The sequence below is a fragment of the Salmo trutta genome, unplaced genomic scaffold (genome assembly GCF_901001165.1).
Source record: "Salmo trutta unplaced genomic scaffold, fSalTru1.1, whole genome shotgun sequence".
NCBI classification, from domain to species: Eukaryota; Metazoa; Chordata; class Actinopteri; order Salmoniformes; family Salmonidae; genus Salmo; species Salmo trutta.
This window is the reverse complement of record NW_021823063.1, coordinates 16,423-36,197: the sequence shown is the minus strand read 5'-3', so window position 1 is coordinate 36,197 and position 19,775 is coordinate 16,423. Positions and strand designations below refer to the sequence as shown.

At 49.9% G+C, this 19,775-nt stretch overlaps 5 non-coding genes and 2 pseudogenes across 5 annotated transcripts; all 7 read left to right on the top strand.

The window, feature by feature from the left end:
- Nucleotides 1-292: 292 nt before the first annotated feature.
- On the top strand, nucleotides 293-409 carry LOC115188667 (U5 spliceosomal RNA). The gene has a single exon (XR_003876578.1). It is a non-coding gene; the product is annotated as a U5 spliceosomal RNA (small nuclear RNA).
- A 2,421-nt stretch (nucleotides 410-2,830) lies between these two features.
- Nucleotides 2,831-3,029, top strand: LOC115188663 (U2 spliceosomal RNA). Its single transcript, XR_003876574.1, has one exon. It is a non-coding gene; the product is annotated as a U2 spliceosomal RNA (small nuclear RNA).
- Nucleotides 3,030-3,833: 804 nt separating this feature from the next.
- LOC115188666 (U5 spliceosomal RNA) lies at nucleotides 3,834-3,950 on the top strand. Its single transcript, XR_003876577.1, has one exon. It is a non-coding gene; the product is annotated as a U5 spliceosomal RNA (small nuclear RNA).
- Nucleotides 3,951-9,114: 5,164 nt separating this feature from the next.
- Nucleotides 9,115-9,319, top strand: LOC115188657 (uncharacterized; annotated as a pseudogene).
- An 884-nt stretch (nucleotides 9,320-10,203) lies between these two features.
- On the top strand, nucleotides 10,204-10,320 carry LOC115188665 (U5 spliceosomal RNA). Its single transcript, XR_003876576.1, has one exon. It is a non-coding gene; the product is annotated as a U5 spliceosomal RNA (small nuclear RNA).
- Nucleotides 10,321-16,472: 6,152 nt separating this feature from the next.
- On the top strand, nucleotides 16,473-16,639 carry LOC115188655 (uncharacterized; annotated as a pseudogene).
- Nucleotides 16,640-17,540: 901 nt separating this feature from the next.
- Nucleotides 17,541-17,657, top strand: LOC115188664 (U5 spliceosomal RNA). Its single transcript, XR_003876575.1, has one exon. It is a non-coding gene; the product is annotated as a U5 spliceosomal RNA (small nuclear RNA).
- Nucleotides 17,658-19,775: the final 2,118 nt, after the last annotated feature.

Below are 19,775 nucleotides of genomic sequence, written 5' to 3'. Positions count from 1 at the left end.
TGTCTGTCTGTCTGTCTGTCTCTGTTTTTGACCCCCCCCAAAAAATACAATCACTTCACCAGGATTGTCTGTCTGTCTGTCTGTCTGTCTGTCTGTCTGTCTGTCTGTCTGTCTGTCTGTCTGTGTTTTTGACCCCCCCAAAAAATACAATCACTTCACCAGGATTGTCTGTCTGTCTGTGAATTTTTACCCACAGCCCTCAAACTTGGAAGAGTGGGTTCGGGAACCACCCGCGGGCACCCGGCCTAGAGTGCACAGTGTGTGTCTCGGGCCCCGACCTCTGACTTCCATACGACTCTGGTTTCTCTTCATTACGCACAAGCCTTTCGCCTTTTACTAAAGACTTCCGTGGAGAGGAACACTTACGAGTTCAACATATTTTTGGAAGGGCTTTGCTTCTGGCAGAGCCCGGTATCTTGTTTCAAGAGAAATTGACAGAGATGACGCCGAGACTTTTTGCTCAGGCGTTTGACTTGAAGCCGGCTGACCGACCGACCGACCGGCGTATTTTTCCACTCAAAGTAGTCGCTCGGGCAATTGAGTTCAAGCCCGACGACGACTGACGTGTTTTCCGGGCTTTGAACAAATAGTCGCACTAGGCTTAAAGAGCTAGTGACTTAAAGACGCATTAGCGACTTGTTAAAAAAAACACCCGCCTGTCACCAGGGAAGCGTCGGGTGGGGAGGAGACAACTTTTGCCAAACCGCTGAGGTCTGCCGAGACCCCCGGGGGCCCGGCGGGTGCAGGGGTCAATTTGTGGGTTATCGCTTCTCGGCCTTTTGGCTCAGATCAAGCTTGGTACCGAGGTGCCCCAGAGCCCGCTGAGCCAAAAGGTCGAAGGAAGGCAGGAGGGAGGAAAGTTTATTGTTTTTGAGTTGCTTCTTTTGAGGAGAGCTTTATTTTTTGAAAGGCATGGAGGGAAATGAGCGGAGCAGGTCGGTTCCGGTTGTCGGATTGGCCAACACGTTGAGATTCGTGTGGAAGGACAAAACGGTGGAGCAATTTGGGAGGGAGACATTCGGGAGAACTATCTTGATGGGTGCGCTCAAGATTGGAGTAAAGGATGTCTTCTGCCTCCAGGGGAATCCAATAGAGGGAGGTTTCGATGTGACTCTGTACACAGAAAAACAGCATGAGGACACGATGCAGAAGGCAAGAGAATTGGAGAAAGTGAAGCCTATGTGCTACTATGCAGTAAAGAACCTGGCGAAGACAAATTTTAGAGTGGTGACGGTTACGATGTATAACCCATACGTGAAAGAAGAAGAGGTAAGGACCTTCCTGGGGAAGTATATGGATAACATCTCCTCAGGAAGGCTCCTCAAGGATTCACTCGGGTTTTGGACTGGGAGGAGAGGATATCAAGCTCTTCTCAGGGAAGACCCAAAAGGCCTGGGAGGCTACCTCCATCCGCCGGCGATGTTCTCCCTGGGGGCTGACAGGGGGACGTTGTATTATGCACGTCAGCCCCCGTTCTGCAGGCGTTGTATGGCCTATGGTCATATCCTCGCCTCGTGCAGCACAAAGAAGTGTAGGTATTGTGGATCTACGGAGCACGAGGCGAGGGACTGTGACGCGCCGAAGGCATGTCACGGGTGTGGCATGCTGACGCACCTGTGGCGTGAATGCCCGGCGCGTCAGAGGTCATACGCGTCTGCAGCGGGGGGGGGAGCGAGAGCCGGGGATGGGGGTAGGAGGGACCAAGGACTGAGTACTGGACCAGAGGGAGCGGACACACGGGTGGAAGAGGAGGAGAAAACGGAAGCGGGAGGAGAAAAAGAAGACAACAGCATAGTGGAAACGGAAGGGCAGGAGACTGAAGGAGAGAAGGAGGAGGAAGGAGACAGGAGAGTGGAGGGGCCAGAGAAGACGGCGGTGGAGAGGAAGGAGACGGAGAAGGCAACAGAGAGGAAGGAGACTGGGAAGAAGGAGGTGGAGAAGAGAGAGACAGAAAGGAAGGAGACAGGGAAGAAGGTGGTAGAGACAGAAAGGAAGGAGACAGGGAAGAAGGGGGTGGAGAAGAAAGAGACAGAAAGGAAGGAGACAGGGAAGAAGGTGGTGGAGAAGAAAGCGACAGAAAGGGAGGAGACAGAGAAGGCAGAGGTGGCGGGACCAGTAGGAGAAGGAGTGAAGGAGTGGGGGGATAGTAAAGAGGTGAGATCACGGGTGGAGGAACTTAGGAAGATGGTGGGGGGGCTGACGGACACTGTGAAGGAAGCGAGGGGTGGGCTGGCGGATAATATGACCGAAGCGAGGGGGGGGCTGTCGGACGCGGATAGGGATGTTCCCTGGCTGCGCCCTCCACCGATAAAGAGGCCAAAGAAGTGGGAGCGCCCGGACAGTAGGAGGAGGAAGGGTGGTAAAAGGGGGGTGGGGGAAGGGCAGGGGGAGAGGTTGCAGGGCCCTCGTGGGCTCCCTCTTCTTCGTGTTCCTTTACACCCCTAGCAGAGCTGGACCTACCAGGCATGGCCCAGGAATGGGGGATGGAGGAAGGGGCAAGCTTCCTGTTTGGGGGCATGGGATGCTCGGGCCGGAGCCCGGAGGAGGGTGGGGTGGTGGATTTGAGTGGGGGGCACAAGGCACAGAGTGTGGGTGTGCAGGAAATTGGTGTTGTTTCTAGGGGAGAAGGGATGGTGGCCGACGGAGGAGCGTCAGGAGTGGAGGAGGCGTCCCCGTCGGTCGGGGGTATAGGGTGAGTTTCGTTGGGTATTTAATGTGGGTATGTGTTTTGGTTTGTAGGTGGGAAGGGGAGGGAAGACGAGTTTTTGGTTTGGGGTTTTAGTGTTTGTGTTGAAGTTAAAAATGCCTAGTTATGATTTTTGATTGATACATGGTTTTGTAATGAAAGGCATTGAACGTAATAAATATATTTTGTATCTGTTCTTATCAGTTTAATATCTGATATGTCCCCCATCGGGGGACTACATATTAAATGGATTTTTCGAACAGGGAGTCGGAAATGGGGCTTGCTCCATCCGCTCCACGCATCGACCCGGTATTGCAGTACCTCCGGGAACGGTGCAACACTTCTCTCTCATTGTCAAGGAAAAAGAAATACACAAAGCTATGTAAAACAGCTAGCAGAAGAAGAGAAGGAATGAAAAAAGAAGAATCATCCAAACTGAAACAAGGGCGAAGCCCCCTTCATGGGGTCCCCCGTTTTCCCGCCATTTTACTTTAAAAAAAATAAAATAAAAAAAAACATTGGCCAGGATTGTGTGTGTGTGTGTGTGTGTCTGTGTGTCTGTGTGTGTCTCTGTCTGTGTGTGTGTGTGTGTGTCTGTGTGTGTCTGTGTGTGTGTGTGTGTGTGTCTCTGTGTGTGTGTGTGTGTGTGTGTCTGTGTGTGTGTGTGTCTCTGTCTGTGTGTGTGTGTGTCTGTGTGTGTGTGTGTGTGTGTGTCTCTGTGTGTGTGTGTGTGTGTGTCTCTGTGTGTGTGTGTCTGTCTGTCTGTCTCTGTTTTTGACCCCCCCAAAAAATACAATCACTTCACCAGGATTGTCTGTCTGTCTGTCTGTCTGTCTGTCTGTCTGTCTGTCTGTCTGTCTCTGTTTTTGACCCCCCCCAAAAAATACAATCACTTCACCAGGATTGTCTGTCTGTCTGTCTGTCTGTCTGTCTGTCTGTCTGTCTGTCTGTCTGTCTGTCTGTCTGTCTGTCTGTCTGTGTTTTTGACCCCCCCAAAAAATACAATCACTTCACCAGGATTGTCTGTCTGTCTGTGAATTTTTACCCACAGCCCTCAAACTTGGAAGAGTGGGTTCGGGAACCACCCGCGGGCACCCGGCCTAGAGTGCACAGTGTGTGTCTCGGGCCCCGACCTCTGACTTCCATACGACTCTGGTTTCTCTTCATTACGCACAAGCCTTTCGCCTTTTACTAAAGACTTCCGTGGAGAGGAACACTTACGAGTTCAACATATTTTTGGAAGGGCTTTGCTTCTGGCAGAGCCCGGTATCTTGTTTCAAGAGAAATTGACAGAGATGACGCCGAGACTTTTTGCTCAGGCGTTTGACTTGAAGCCGGCTGACCGACCGACCGACCGGCGTATTTTTCCACTCAAAGTAGTCGCTCGGGCAATTGAGTTCAAGCCCGACGACGACTGACGTGTTTTCCGGGCTTTGAACAAATAGTCGCACTAGGCTTAAAGAGCTAGTGACTTAAAGACGCATTAGCGACTTGTTAAAAAAAACACCCGCCTGTCACCAGGGAAGCGTCGGGTGGGGAGGAGACAACTTTTGCCAAACCGCTGAGGTCTGCCGAGACCCCCGGGGGCCCGGCGGGTGCAGGGGTCAATTTGTGGGTTATCGCTTCTCGGCCTTTTGGCTCAAACCAAGCGTGTGGCACGCCCGCAGTTTGATCAGCGAAAGAAAAGAGAAGGTGATGGCGACGGGAGACTTTTCGTCGGCCCCTTCGGCGCGACTTTTGAATACAATCCGGTTTGTCGGGAAAGAAATGGACGGAATACAGTTCGTTATGGGAAGAAGGAGCTTCGCAAAAGATGTCATCTTTGGATTTCTTGGAGTGACGACAGAACGAATCTACTGCTACAGAGATTTTCCTCTACGGAATGCTTTCGAGGTCACCTTCACGGGAGATTACCTGTGTCAGGAAGCTTGGAACAAGTGCTTGGAACACAAGGACGAAACACCGATCTCCAACTTCAATGTGGAGCCTCTGTTCGCAAGTCGGGTAAGGACCATAACTGTCTGCATGCAAAATCCGTATGTGAAAGAGCAGGATATACGATCCTTCCTGGGTAAATACTGTGATGTACTGGGGGTTGGAACAAAAGAAATGGATTATGATGGTATGTGGAATGGGAATAGAAAGTACGCTGTCCGATTCAGAACTCGGACGGGAGGAATTGAGTATCCCCCAGCGTCCTTCTACATTGGCGGTGTAAAGGGGTACCTCTACTTCTATGGGCAGCCTAAAACGTGTAGGAGATGTGGAGAAGAGGGCCACATCGCAGCACTGTGCCCGAACACATTCTGTAGAAACTGTTTGGAGGCGGGTCATTTGGCAAGAGATTGTAAAAAACCCAAATCGTGTAATCTGTGTGATTCAATTGAGCACATGTTCAAAGACTGCCCAGACAGACACAAAACCTATGCAGAATCACTGAGGAACATTGAGGTGGTATTGGACGAGATCTCGAGAGACCAAGCACCCGCACAGGAGAATCTCCCAAGGCCTCTTCCGGAGGCTTCTCTGAGAAAGACTCCGGGTGATGTGTCGGATCCCTACGCTTTCGGGAATCCAGTGGCAGGAACCTCTGCTCAACCAGGACAGGTGGCAATAGAGGAATCTTCACTGGGGATAATAATATCAGATACCCCAGTGGAAAGTAGAGTACAGTGGGGTGAAACAGAAGAGGATAAAGAGATGGATTGGAAAACAGTAGAGGGAAAGAGAACAGCAAAAAGGAAAGGAACAGAGGAGAGGTTGGACACCGAAAAAAAAAACCAAGTAATAGAGACTTTCAGCAGGTTCGACGCTCTGGAGAATGAGGAGACGATGGAGCAAGGAGAGCCGGGTCCCGAGCTGTCCTCAGCAGGAGAGTCTCCACCAGTGCCGTTGGTCGCACCATCAGAGGAGGACAGCGAGGGCAGCGTGGATTCCCAGCCGGAGTTTGCGAGTGGCTCTATGGTGGATAGCCTGAAGTCAACAACAATGTTTCTGACCAAGGGGAAAAGAGACGGAACATAAAAGAAAATTATGTTTAATGTCCTGTCAGTTAATGCCAGGGGATTGAGAGACACTGTCAAGAGGACATCTTTGTTTTTTTCCTTAAAGACATTGGACTTCCAGGTGTGCTTCCTTCAGGAGTGTCACCTAAAGAACACAGAGGACATCAAAAGGTTCAGCAAGGACTGGAAGGCAGGTGCTTCAGTATGGAGCATAGGCAACGTGCACTCGGACGGGGTGGGGATAATATTTAAGGATACTGGGTTTGTAATTGAGGAGGAAGTAATTATTATACCAGGGAGGCTTGTATATGTAGATGGCAGGCTGAACAACAACAAGCTTCGCCTAGTAAACGTGTACGCTCCTGCTTTAAAAGGAGAAAGGTTAGATTTCTTTAAGCATTTACCTAATGTTCTGTGCACAAATCGCATAGTGATAATGGGTGGAGATTTCAACACATACTTAGAGGGGGAATATGATTTTACTGCACAATACTTAAAAAATGTGTTGGGTGACTACAATTTGGCAGACATATATAGGAGACATGATAAAAAAGGTATAGGGCATACATGGAGAAACTCAAGAGGAGCAAGCAAAAGACTAGATTATCTGTTTATATCCAAGACCATCCAAAGTTCGAGCTTCTTCATATATCCAAACTGGTTTTCAGATCATGACACAATTGGGGCTTCTTGTCAAGTTCAAGGGGTGGAGATAGGAAGAGGATTTTGGAAGTTAAACATGAAGGAGTTGGAGTGTGCGGAATTTAGAGCTGAGTTTACGACCTTTTATAATTCATGGAGGGATATGAAATGGGCATTTAAAAATACAGCTGAATGGTGGGAGGCGGTAAAAATCAAAATAAGGTATTTTGTCAAATTTATAGCAAAAGGAAAAAAAAGGAAGAGCGGCATCTTGAGAAAGAACTGCAAGATGAATTACAGGCTATACATTCTGAAATAAACGAAGGTAAGCAGGTGTGTGGGGAGGAATACAGAAACATCCAAAAGAAAATAGAGCATAACATTGAAACAAAGGTCAAGAACTTTGCATTTTTGGCCAAAATAACAGAAAAAGAACAAGATGAAAAATGTTCCAAGTTTTTTTTTCAAAGTATTAAAGAAAAACAGAGAAGGTGTGCAATCTCCGAATTAGAAACAGGTAGGGGCAAAGTCACCAAAAAAGAAGATATAATGACGCATGCTCAGGAGTTCTATCAAGCTTTATTTAAGAAAAGAGAAGTGGATAATGCAAGAGCGGAGGAATTATTAAATAATATAAGCAAAAAGCTAAATAATGAAGAAAGAACAAATTTAGAAAGAGAAGTATCCAAAAAGGAAATAGAGGAGGCATTGAAATCTCTGAAAGCTGATAAAACTCCCGGGTGTGATGGATTACCAAAAGAATTTTACTGTTGTTTTTGGGGAATCCTAGGTGAGGACTTACTGGAGGTGTATAGAGAGATCTTGGTCGATGGGATGATGCCGGAATCTATGAGGTCTGGTGTAGTAAGCTTAATATACAAGAAGGGAGAAAAAGAGCTATTAAAAAATTGGAGGCCCATTACTTTGCTAAATGTGGACAACAAAATTTTGGGGAAAGTAATAACAAATAGACTGAAAGAGGTGATGCTCAGCCTGGTTAATGAAGATCAGACATGCGGGGTTATGAATAGGTCCGCAACACACAACCTACAGTTAACCAGGGATGTGATCGTTTGGGCCAAAGACAGAAACCTACCTTTGTGTGTGTTGAACGTTGATCAGGAGAAGGCTTTCGACAGGGTCAGTCATGAATTCCTGTTCTCAATTCTAGAAAGAATGAATTGTGGCACAATTTTTGTTAATTGGATTAAGACAATGTATAATAAAGCATACAGTAGAGTGCAAATCAACGGGTTTCTCAGCAAACCGGTACTTCAAGAAGGTGGGGTGAGACAGGGGTGCCCAATGTCACCACTACTGTATGTGCTATTTGCTGAACCACTAGCTAATCTGATAAGGAACGATAAAGGTATAGACGGGGTACATATCCCAGGGAGTAACGGAGAAAGGGTTAGAATTGCCCAGTATGCAGACGACACTACTTTGTTCCTATGCTCTGACCGGGCGATAGACAGGGCGATCGTACTGTTGAAAACTTATGGAGAAGCAGTGGGGTCAAAAATTAATTTGGGGAAGTCTTCTATGATGTACTGTGGCGCCTGGGAAGGGAGAACAGAGGGCAAGGGAGGCATAACTGTCTGTAAGGATGGGTTAAAAATATTAGGGGTGTATTTCTTTCAAAGGGACGGGATAAAAGAAAATTGGGAAGGAAAGATTGAAAAAGTAAAGGTAAAACTCAATATGTGGAAAAGCAGAAGGTTAACAATCAGCGGAAAGATTATGGCAATAAAAACGGATATATTACCAACTTTAATTTACCTGGCACTGGTGTTCCCAATCAATGCCAGGAGTAAAATTGTTGTGACAAGGTTGATATTTTCATTTATATGGGGTGGCTCATATGAAAGCGTAAAGAGAGAGATGATGTATGGGAAAGTATCAAAGGGAGGGAGGGACATCCCATGTTTGTCGGTGAAACTGGATTGTCTTTTCCTCAATCAGATGTGTAAAACTTTGTTGAAAGGAATACAGCATAAATCATTTTTCTTTGTTAGGTTGTGGTTCGGGTCTACTTTAAGGGGGATGTTACCTTGGGACAACAGGGTTCCGAATGCAGAGGTAAAACCTGAGTACTACACGCAGGCCATATCATTTCTGAAAATACACATAAAGGAAATGGAAAGAGAGGTCTTATTAGACCACAGGAAAATGTACGAAATTATAAGGAAAAATTGGGAGCAGAGATATGAGGCTGATCTGAAAGCAGTTAATTGGGAGGGGATACAACCAAAATGGATGGATAATGAGTGCAAGGATTTGGGATGGCTGTGTGCTTTAAATAGGTTGGCCGTAAAGGAGAGGATGTATAGACACAACTGTGCAGTGAACGCAGAGTGCCCCAGGTGCAAACAAAGCGAAACAGTAATGCATGTATTCTGGGAGTGTGGTTTTGCAAAAGATTTCTGGGGAAAGTGCGCACCTTTCATTAACATGGTCTGCAACAAGATTGTTTTGAATGGTAAGAATATTGTGTATGGAGAGGAGATCCTAACATTGCCAAAGAAAGAGTTTAGAGCAGTGTGGAGTATGATCAGTTTGGGGAAGCTGGTACTGTGGGAAAAAAGAAATGTTTGTATTAAAAAGGAGAAAGATACAACGGTACCAGCAGATGCCTTTTATTTGTTTGTATGGAAGTTAAGAAATGTGATTGAAATGGACAAATACATGCATGGGGAAGACTTTTGTAAAGGCATTTGGGGAAGTGTAAAACTTGCATGAAACTGGAAAAGTATTGATGGAAAAAGAATGTCACAGTAAATTGTAAATTTTTGTATTAATAAAAAAAAAAAAAAAAAAAAAAAAAAAAAAAAAATCTGTTCTTATCAGTTTAATATCTGATATGTCCCCCATCGGGGGACTACATATTAAATGGATTTTTCGAACAGGGAGTCGGAAATGGGGCTTGCTCCATCCGCTCCACGCATCGACCCGGTATTGCAGTACCTCCGGGAACGGTGCAACACTTCTCTCTCATTGTCAAGGAAAAAGAAATACACAAAGCTATGTAAAACAGCTAGCAGAAGAAGAGAAGGAATGAAAAAAGAAGAATCATCCAAACTGAAACAAGGGCGAAGCCCCCTTCATGGGGTCCCCCGTTTTCCCGCCATTTTACTTAAAAAAAAAAAAAAAAAAACATTGGCCAGGATTGTGTGTGTGTGTGTGTGTCTGTGTGTCTGTGTGTGTCTCTGTCTGTGTGTGTGTGTGTGTGTGTGTGTGTCTGTGTGTGTCTGTGTGTGTGTGTGTGTGTGTCTCTGTGTGTGTGTGTGTGTGTGTGTGTCTGTGTGTGTGTGTGTCTCTGTCTGTGTGTGTGTGTGTCTGTGTGTGTGTGTGTGTGTCTCTGTGTGTGTGTGTGTGTGTGTCTCTGTGTGTGTGTGTCTGTCTGTCTGTCTCTGTTTTTGACCCCCCCAAAAAATACAATCACTTCACCAGGATTGTCTGTCTGTCTGTCTGTCTGTCTGTCTGTCTGTCTGTCTGTCTGTCTGTCTGTCTGTCTGTCTCTGTTTTTGACCCCCCCCAAAAAATACAATCACTTCACCAGGATTGTCTGTCTGTCTGTCTGTCTGTCTGTCTGTCTGTCTGTCTGTCTGTCTCTGTTTTTGACCCCCCCCAAAAAATACAATCACTTCACCAGGATTGTCTGTCTGTCTGTCTGTCTGTCTGTCTGTCTGTCTGTCTGTCTGTGTTTTTGACCCCCCCAAAAAATACAATCACTTCACCAGGATTGTCTGTCTGTCTGTGAATTTTTACCCACAGCCCTCAAACTTGGAAGAGTGGGTTCGGGAACCACCCGCGGGCACCCGGCCTAGAGTGCACAGTGTGTGTCTCGGGCCCCGACCTCTGACTTCCATACGACTCTGGTTTCTCTTCATTACGCACAAGCCTTTCGCCTTTTACTAAAGACTTCCGTGGAGAGGAACACTTACGAGTTCAACATATTTTTGGAAGGGCTTTGCTTCTGGCAGAGCCCGGTATCTTGTTTCAAGAGAAATTGACAGAGATGACGCCGAGACTTTTTGCTCAGGCGTTTGACTTGAAGCCGGCTGACCGACCGACCGACCGGCGTATTTTTCCACTCAAAGTAGTCGCTCGGGCAATTGAGTTCAAGCCCGACGACGACTGACGTGTTTTCCGGGCTTTGAACAAATAGTCGCACTAGGCTTAAAGAGCTAGTGACTTAAAGACGCATTAGCGACTTGTTAAAAAAAACACCCGCCTGTCACCAGGGAAGCGTCGGGTGGGGAGGAGACAACTTTTGCCAAACCGCTGAGGTCTGCCGAGACCCCCGGGGGCCCGGCGGGTGCAGGGGTCAATTTGTGGGTTATCGCTTCTCGGCCTTTTGGCTCAGATCAAGCTTGGTACTGAGGTGCCCCAGAGCTCGCTGAGTTAAAGGCCGATGGCCGGAGGGCGGTGAGAGAGTTTTTGATTTTTGGCGGGAAAAATCGAAACAAATTTAAAATACAGCCATACCGAAATGGCGGGTAGTGGGAACACAGGGTCGGTTCCGAGGGCCGGACTAAAGAACACGATAAGATTTGCATGGAAGCAAGAAGGAGAAACAAGGATGCCGAGGGACACCTTTGCGAGGACCGTGTTGATGGGGGCGCTATCTCTGAAAGTCCCAGATGTGATGTGCCTGCAGGGGAACTCAATGGAGGAGGCATACGATGTAACTTTCTACACGGAAAGTAAGAGTGATGGAGTAATGGAGAAGGTAAAGGAGGCAAAGGGGGAGAGACCTTTGTCCTTTTTTAACATCGTGTGCCTGGCAAGAAGGAATTTTAGAACGATAAATATACATATGTATAATCCACATGTGACGGATATGGCAGTGGCAGCCTTTTTGGGTCGATACTGCGAGGTAACATCGGGAGCCAGGTACGTAAAGGACTCGCTGGGCTTCTGGAACGGACGCCGCCAATTCCAGGTGCTCCTAAGGGAAGATCCGGGGGGGTTTGAGCGCTTTTTGCATCCCCCTGCGGTATTTTCATTAGGGTCGGACAGAGGCATGCTGTTCTATGCACGTCAGCCACCTTTCTGCAGGAAATGCAGGGAGTACGGGCATGGAACAGCCTCATGTGGGCTGGTAAAATGCAGGTTTTGCATGTCGGAGGAACATGAGGCCAAAAATTGTATGGCACCAAAAGAATGTCATGGGTGTGGCAGTAAACAGCACCTGTTTCGAGAGTGCCCGGCGAGGCAACAAACGTACGCGGCGGCGGCTGCTGGGGGAAGGATGGCCGGAGGAAAAGGCATGGAGGAGAAGAGGAGGCTAGGAGAAGGGGACCTAGGTCACAGGCCGGAAGAGGCAGCAAGGAGGATGGCGAGTGGGGAACCGGAGAAGCAAGCCCGGTCTTCGCCAGCTCCAAACGTTGGGGGTAAGGTCGTTTTGGAGAGATCATCGGTGGAGGTGGACCCGGAGACCCAGATGTCAACGGGTACTCAATCCATCAGTAGGCCGCCGGGAGAGGTTGGTGGAGCAACAGGAGAGTTGGGCTCATCCCTCGACGAAGACTACGTAGATGAAGAGGCTTTCGGGGCCCTCGTGGGGGAGATGAGGGAGATGGTGGAGGAGATCCAAGTCTCACAAACGAGGACGGTGGAATGGGGGTCCATCTCGCCCTTGCCAGCCACTCCAAGAACGAAGAGGGACGCCTCCACAGCACAGCAGGCCCAGCAGGAGTCAGGGCTGTTTTTGGAATCAGGAGAGGCCCGGAGGAAGAAAAAGAAAAAGAAGCTTTCCCTCGAGACGGGAGAGGGCCAGAGTGGGCTGGAAGGGGTGGGGAGGGTATTTGGGGACAGTGCCACAGAGGTGACCCCCCTGTCACCGCGGGTCTCATCTCTCACACACACCCAGATGGACATAGATCTGGTGACCCCTGCGCTGTGTATGCCCGATGGTGATGGGGTGTCTCAGGCTTTTTCTGGGACGCCGGGACCCCCCATCCACAACCCCAACACCTTACCTGCATCTTGGGTTTCTCAGAGGGGGGATGCAGTGGATGGGGAGGCCTCAGAGGTAGAGGGTCAAAGGTTTTTGTCCGTGGATGTACGAGGGGTTGGGGAGATGGTCAGTACTGCTGAGGTGTCTCCACTGTCCTCGCGGGGTCCATCTCTCCAAATAATCCAGATGGACGCGAACCTGTCGTCCCCGGGGCTGTTTTTGCCAGGTGAGGATGGGGTGTCTCAGGCTATTTCTGGGACGCCGGGACCCCCCATCCCCAACCCCTTCCCTGCGTCCTGGGGTTCTCTGGAGGGCGGTATGGGGGGTGGGAAGTTTGGGGGGGCCTCGGGGGCTGCTGGTCCAGCGTCCATGATCGATGAGGACCTTTACCCACCGGACGGAGTGAGTATTTGAACCCTGCACCTGGTTGAATTTTCTTTTTAAGTGTGCAACCATGGCAAACATTCAAATAATGACTATGAATGTTCGGGGTCTAAGGGACACTGTAAAGAGAACTGCTGTTTTTAGTTGTTTATCAAACATATGTTTTACCTTTTGTTTCTTGCAGGAGGTACATTTAAGGGATGGGGGGGATGTAGAGCAGTTTAAAAAAGAGTGGGTAAAAGGGAAGTCGGTGTGGAGTGTGGGGGGTGTCCACTCATCAGGGGTTGGGATTTTGTTTGGGACTAGGGAGGTGAGGGTGGAAGGAACGTACGTTGCGATGCAGGGGAGGGTTTTGGGGGTGGACATAACATTAGGGGATTTTAGACTTAGGATTATAGGGGTATACGGGCCACAGACAGTGCCAGAGAGAAGGGAGATGGTGGAGAGTCTGGCACCTCTGTGTGCCACAAACAGATTTTTGATAGTGGGAGGGGATTTTAATGTAGAATTAGGAGGGGTAGGGGATAGTAGCGTGGGGGCCATCACCGGACTTATGGCAAGCCATGGTCTGGTGGATGGAGGCCTTAACACTACTCCGGCGTTAGCAGGTCCCACGTGGCGTAACTCCCGGGGGGTCGAGCGGAGGCTGGACTATGTATTTCTACCCAAAACCTTGGGGCTTTTGTCTGGGCGTCTGCTGCCTGTGTTTTTCTCGGATCATGACGGGGTACTCCTTCGGGTCAAGGCGCCTGTCTGCCTTTTCGGTAGGGGGTACTGGAAGCTCAACCGGGATATCCTGGAGGAGCGGGCTTTTGTAAATGTTTTTTCTGTTTTTTTTCGGGGGCTTGAGGGTCTCCGGCCAATGTGCGGAGGGGTTTTGGAATGGTGGGAGGTAGTTAAGGTAAGAATTAGGGTATTTATTATTGGTTTTTGTAAGAGGAAGGGCAGAGAGGAGAGAAGGGAGGTGGAGCAGCTCCAACGTTTACTCGATCTTGAGTACGAGGCTGGTAACCTCGGTATTTCGATGGACGTTGAGCACGCTACCAGCCTCAAGGCTCAGCTCAGGGAGGTGCACGAGCGGAAGGCCCGTGCTTTCCTGCAGCGCGCACACTCTGAGTTTATAGAGCAGAATGAGACCTGCTCTGCAGTGTTTTTCAAATCAGTTAGGGAAAAGCAGGTAAGACAGGTCTTTTATGGGGTGAGGGATGGACAGGGTAGGGTGGTTAGGGAGCCAGAGCAAATGGTCAGGGTGGCAACTGACCATTTCCGGGGGGTTTTCCAGGAGAGGGTAGTAGAGGAAGAGCAGGGTACCGTGTTCTTAGAACACTTGTCCCGGCGTGTGCCGGAGGACATTAGAAAGGCGATGGAGGCCCCGATAACACTAGAGGAGGTGGAGAACGCCCTCAAGAGGATGGGGAAAGGGAAGGTGCCTGGGATGGATGGGCTGCCGGCTGAGTTTTACCTCAAATTTTGGGGTATACTTGGTCCGGTGGTCCTCGAAGTCCTGACGGCCGTTCTCGAGACTGGAGTCCCGGGCAGGTCAATGGCTGTAGGCGTGCTGTCCCTCCTCTACAAGAAGGGAGACACCGCCGACCTTAGCAACTGGCGGCCGTTGACCATGCTGTGCGTAGATTATAAGATACTAGCTAAGGTCATGGCAGACCGTTTGCGCACAGCCCTTCCCTACGTTGTCCATGAGGATCAAACGTGTGGGGTTGAAGGCCGTTCCATTAGGTGGAACCTCCAACTGATAAGGGACTCCATCGCCTGGGTTGAGGATAGAAGTCTACCCCTAATGGTAGCGGCGCTTGATCAGGCCAAGGCTTTTGATCGCGTCAGCAGGGAATTTCTTTTCAGAGTGTTAGGTAGATTAGGTTTTAGTGACCGCTTTATAAAGTGGATCAAGATTTTGTATGTGGGAGCAGGGTGCCGGGTGAGCATAAACAGCCATCTGGGCGACGTGTTTGGCCTCTCCTCAGGGGTCAGGCAGGGATGCCCGCTCTCGGCACTCCTTTTCGTGCTCTATATGGAGCCCCTGGCGGCTGCCATTAGGGCTGACGCAGGGGTGGAGGGATTGCTGGTCCCTGGGAGCGGCGGTTTACGTGTTAAGATGACACAGTACGCTGATGACACCACCTTGCTTTTGTGCAAGGACTCGTGCCTGCTAAGGTCTCTGGACATAATTGGAGACTTTACCCGCGCGTCGGGAGCGGTCCTTAACCTCGCCAAGTCGTCTGTTAAGTATTTCGGCAGATGGCGGGGCAGGACGGACGTGCCCGGGGGACTATCTCTCTGTAATGGGGCCCTGAGGATTCTTGGGGTCCTCTTTGAGACCTCCGGCTCCGCGACACTGAACTGGAACATGAGAGTTGCGGTGGTACAGAGGAAGCTGGCAAAGTGGAAGGCCAGATCCTTGTCTTTCTTGGGCAAGGTCCTGGTCCTGAAGGTGGATGTACTGCCTTCCCTTCTGTACTTGGCATACATCTATCCTTTGCCAGCGAGCATGAGGAGGGGGCTAGTAAGGCTCGTGTTTCAGTTCATGTGGGGGGGCAGGTATGAGTATGTCGCCAGGGCTCGCATGCTCTCAAGCATCGGGGAGGGAGGGAGAGGAGTTCCACACTTCCCACTCAAGCTGGACTCGATTTTTGTTTCGTTTCTTTTGAATGAGCTCGCTAATCCAGTGATTCATACCTCCGGTTATTTCCTGCGGGTGTTTTTCTCGTACCAGGCGAGAAGCATAATGGTGTGGTCCAACACGGGTCCTCGGGCTGAACAGCTGCCGTGGCACTTCAGCCATGCGGCGAAGTGGCTACGTGCGCATCCCGAGGTTGAAGTCGCCCGAGTAGGTTTGGACCACAGATGCCTGTACGAAGAGGTCAGACGGACCGTTTGTGCGCCCCCTGTGGTGGGTACCCCTGCTGTGGTCTGGGAGACCATACAGGCGCGGGGCCTAGACAATCGTCTTAAGGATCTAAATTGGTTAAGCCTCCACAAGTGCTTGCCGGTAAGATCCATCATGTACCGGCATAGTTTGGCACGGTCCCCCCAGTGCCCGAGACCAACTTGTGGTGGGGAGGAGACAATACGCCACATGTACTGGGACTGTGCTTTCGCAGGAGTAGTGTGGGCCAGGGCTCAGGGGTTGCTAGGGAGAGTGAAGGGGGGTTTTGTTTTAACATGGGCGAGGGTGGAGAGAGGGGTGGGGAGAGCAGGGGGGGTAGGTAGGGATCGTTTTCTGTTGTGGCTGCTTATCAGTCTTTTTAAGAAAGGGCTGTGGGATGCCAGGCAGGGGCTGGTTAAGTCAGGAGCAGACTGGGGGGTGGAGGGAATAGTGAGGAGAGTGGAGGGAGATTTGAGAGGGAGGATAAGAAGGGAGGAGAGGAAGTGGGGTCACCATGCTGCCTTAGAGCGGTGGAAAGGGGGGTTGGGGCTGGTCAAGTAGTTAAGGTTTAGAAGGCAGGTCGGTAGGTTTTTGGGGTTTTGGATTGATTATGTTTATTGATGGCTTGTGTTTATATTTGATTTTTTGCTGCAGCCCCCTGGAAAAGTTGGGGGAGGGTGTTGGTTGCCCATCTCTTCCAAAAGAGAAAGGGTTTCAGGGTTTTTGAAAAAGTGATGAGTTGTTTTTTGTTATAAGTTTTGTTAGGATATGGGCAACTAAAAGGTTAAAAGACATGTGAATTGTTCAATGTGTAAATGCTTGAAAAATACAAGTTTTGTTTGGATATGGGCAACTAAAAGGTTAAAAGACATGTGAATTGTTCACTGTGTAAATGCTTGAAAAGTTAGAATAAAAGCTTTGAATCATCTGTTCTTATCAGTTTAATATCTGATATGTCCCCCATCGGGGGACTACATATTAAATGGATTTTTCGAACAGGGAGTCGGAAATGGGGCTTGCTCCATCCGCTCCACGCATCGACCCGGTATTGCAGTACCTCCGGGAACGGTGCAACACTTCTCTCTCATTGTCAAGGAAAAAGAAATACACAAAGCTATGTAAAACAGCTAGCAGAAGAAGAGAAGGAATGAAAAAAGAAGAATCATCCAAACTGAAACAAGGGCGAAGCCCCCTTCATGGGGTCCCCCGTTTTCCCGCCATTTTACTTTAAAAAAAATAAAAAAAAAAAAAAAAAAAACATTGGCCAGGATTGTGTGTGTGTGTGTGTGTGTCTGTGTGTCTGTGTGTGTCTCTGTCTGTGTGTGTGTGTGTGTGTGTGTGTGTCTGTGTGTGTCTGTGTGTGTGTGTGTGTGTGTCTCTGTGTGTGTGTGTGTGTGTGTGTGTCTGTGTGTGTGTGTGTCTCTGTCTGTGTGTGTGTGTGTCTGTGTGTGTGTGTGTGTGTGTGTCTCTGTGTGTGTGTGTGTGTGTGTCTCTGTGTGTGTGTGTCTGTCTGTCTGTCTCTGTTTTTGACCCCCCCAAAAAATACAATCACTTCACCAGGATTGTCTGTCTGTCTGTCTGTCTGTCTGTCTGTCTGTCTGTCTGTCTCTGTTTTTGACCCCCCCCAAAAAATACAATCACTTCACCAGGATTGTCTGTCTGTCTGTCTGTCTGTCTGTCTGTCTCTGTTTTTGACCCCCCCCAAAAAATACAATCACTTCACCAGGATTGTCTGTCTGTCTGTCTGTCTGTCTGTCTGTCTGTCTGTCTGTCTGTCTGTCTGTCTGTCTGTCTGTCTGTCTGTCTGTCTGTGTTTTTGACCCCCCCAAAAAATACAATCACTTCACCAGGATTGTCTGTCTGTCTGTGAATTTTTACCCACAGCCCTCAAACTTGGAAGAGTGGGTTCGGGAACCACCCGCGGGCACCCGGCCTAGAGTGCACAGTGTGTGTCTCGGGCCCCGACCTCTGACTTCCATACGACTCTGGTTTCTCTTCATTACGCACAAGCCTTTCGCCTTTTACTAAAGACTTCCGTGGAGAGGAACACTTACGAGTTCAACATATTTTTGGAAGGGCTTTGCTTCTGGCAGAGCCCGGTATCTTGTTTCAAGAGAAATTGACAGAGATGACGCCGAGACTTTTTGCTCAGGCGTTTGACTTGAAGCCGGCTGACCGACCGACCGACCGGCGTATTTTTCCACTCAAAGTAGTCGCTCGGGCAATTGAGTTCAAGCCCGACGACGACTGACGTGTTTTCCGGGCTTTGAACAAATAGTCGCACTAGGCTTAAAGAGCTAGTGACTTAAAGACGCATTAGCGACTTGTTAAAAAAAACACCCGCCTGTCACCAGGGAAGCGTCGGGTGGGGAGGAGACAACTTTTGCCAAACCGCTGAGGTCTGCCGAGACCCCCGGGGGCCCGGCGGGTGCAGGGGTCAATTTGTGGGTTATCGCTTCTCGGCCTTTTGGCTAAGTTCAAGTTTGGTACTGCGGTGCCGTAACCCCTTAGTCAAAAGCCGAAGGCCGGTGAGCGGTAAGTTTTGTTTGGATACTTTTCCAAGAAAAACATTTTTTTTGAGCGCGCCATTGTCGAGGAGGAGATGGCGCGTAATCCATCCAGCAGGTCAGTCCCAGGGATGGGACTGGCAAATACGATTCGGTTTGCGTGGAGGAATAAGGAGCAGGAGCCAGCCGGGAGAGAAACCTTCGGAAGGACTGTATTGATGGGAGCATTGAAGCTGGCCGTGAAAGACGTTTTCTGCCTCCAGGGGAACCCGATGGAGGGAGCTTTTGACGTGACCTTCTACACTGAGCTAAGACACGACGAGGTTTTGAAAAAAGTGAAAGAGGTGGGAGGAGATCGTCCGATGTGCTATTATGAAGTATCAAGCCTGGCAAGGAACAACTTCAGGGTGGTGACTGTTAACCTCTACAACCCACATGTCAAGGACGAAGAGGTGAGGGCCTTTCTGGGGAGATATATGGACAGTGTATCCTCAGCAAGGCTCCTCAGGGACTCCCTGGGCTTCTGGAATGGGAGGAGAGGATTCCAGGCTTTGCTCAGGGAGGACCCTAAGGGATTGGGAGGCTACCTCCATCCCCCTGCAATGTTCTCCCTGGGGGCTGACAGGGGGACGTTATTTTACGCCCGTCAGCCTCCATTCTGCAGGCGTTGTATGGCCTACGGTCATACCTTGGCCTCGTGCAGCACTAGGAAGTGCAGATTCTGCGGATCGGCTGAGCACGAGGCCAAGGACTGTGACGAGCCTAAGGCTTGCCACGGGTGTGGCTCGTCGGCACACCTGTGGCGGGATTGCCCGGCTCGTCATAGGTCATACGCGTCTGCAGCTGGAGGGAGAGCAGGGGATGGGGGAAGAGAGGACAAGGACACCGGAGCGGGCCAGGATGGAGAGACAGCACGGGAGGAGAAGGTGGCCCCTAGAGAAGAGGGGCAAAGGAGCGAGAAGGCCGGAGCAGATGGGGAGGAGGGTCCCGAAGAGGAAGAAGGCAAGAGAACGGAGAGGCAGGAGACGAAGACAGCGGGGAGAGAGGAGGTGGAGAAGGACACGGAGACAGGCCCAGAGGGGGTTTTGGAGGGGGGGGGTGGAGGGAAGGAGTGGGGAGACAGTGACATGTCAAGTGCCCTGGTGGAGGAGATGAGGGGAATGGTGGAGGAGCTGGCGGGGAGGAGGGAAGTTGTCTCCCTTTTGCCGCCCACACCGAAGAGGATTGGGAAGAGGCGCTCCATGGAAGACAAGAAGGAGAGAGCTGGGGAGGGGGAGGGCGAGGCCAAGAGAGCAATGGGGAAAAAAGGAGGGAAGGAGGGGGAAACCTCAGTGACCTCGTTGGATTCCACGGTCACTGGACCGCTGGGGGAACTGGATCTCCCGGGAGGGGCTAAGGAGCTGCGGACTGGGGTGCCGCAGTCCCTTTTTGGTGATGCAGGGTCCCCTTTTTTCTGCCAAGCCAGCGGGGAGACCGGGGAAATGGAGGATTTGGGTGGCCAATCCAGGATGCCGGGCACTCGGGTGCCCAACACCATTCCTGCATCCTGGATTGGGGAGATGGAGGAAGACGGGGGGGCGTCAGGAGAGGAGAGGACGTCCCCGCTGGATGAGATGGAGCAGGGGAGCATCGGGTGAGCCTCCTTTTTATTTTGTGTGTTTTGGGGGTAAGGGTTTCTTTGTTTTATTTATAAATAAATCTTTCTGTT